This window comes from Pholcus phalangioides, unplaced genomic scaffold, assembly GCF_987345545.1.
Source record: "Pholcus phalangioides strain wild (caught in Gottingen) unplaced genomic scaffold, Ppha-v1.0 ptg000003l_1, whole genome shotgun sequence".
Taxonomy (NCBI): domain Eukaryota; kingdom Metazoa; phylum Arthropoda; class Arachnida; order Araneae; family Pholcidae; genus Pholcus; species Pholcus phalangioides.
The window spans coordinates 15,844,931-15,845,862 of record NW_028301596.1 but is presented as its reverse complement, the minus strand read 5'-3'; the positions used below and the strand labels follow the sequence as shown (position 1 = coordinate 15,845,862).

General features: G+C 40.9%; 1 pseudogene; it reads left to right on the top strand.

Annotated features, from left to right (window-relative positions):
* Positions 1-292: 292 nt before the first annotated feature.
* Positions 293-604, top strand: LOC149088161 (uncharacterized; annotated as a pseudogene).
* Positions 605-932: the final 328 nt, after the last annotated feature.

Here is a 932-nt window from a genome sequence, read left to right as displayed (position 1 = left end):
CTCGCTTAAAGATATTCATAATTCATGGTAATAGACAGTGGATATCGAGTTCCTAGAACAATTTAAGTAAAAAGTGGTATATGAGGAATATTTCTCACATGAAATTGGATAAAAATTTCGTATCCTACGCATATGTTGGAAGTATGATTAAAGTTCGGATTTATGTGGCTTTCTGTGTGAACAATTATGACATGTACGCAAGATACGCTAAGTTGTCTGATTCATAGAAATTTAAAAATTTGGTATGGACATTGTTCACGAATTTTTAGGAAGGGATCAAACAGTTGTGGCGGAATTAGTGCTAAAAGCGTATTTTCGGGAAAAGTGTTGGCGTCGTTAATATCTGAGCATGGCCAAGTCAATGAATCGCACTAATCACAACCAGAATAGGAAGGATCACCGAAATGGTATCAAGAGGCCTCGCAAGCATCGCCAGGAGTCTATGAGAGGAGTTGATCCGAAGTACCTGAGGAATCTGCGGTACTCTCCCAAGTGTAACTTGAAGATAAGACGGCAAAAAGAGGCACAGGCAAGAGAAGCAGCAACTGCTGCTGCAGCGGGTCAAAAGGCTGGGGTAGCCGCAGCTCCGTCACCAAAGAAGTGATTTTGTGACGTTCATGTTTCATAAGAAATAATAAGTTTGACCTAACACACATCATTGAGGAACTCCACTTTTGATGTCTGTCCAGTCGATTGATTCTCATTTCACCGTCAACCCTAGCGACATGTTTCAAAATTACGAATCTATCCAGTTCAACGAGGTGCCTCCTATCCCATTCTTATATGCACATGTTCCGACCATGAATCACCCTGTCAAATGATTCTTGGAAGTAAAGTTGAGAATTCGAATATACTTCTGCTTCTCCTCAGATAATTTGCCACCATCAGGTTGGTTGCACACGGATATTTCCTCATTCTTGAAACCACACTGG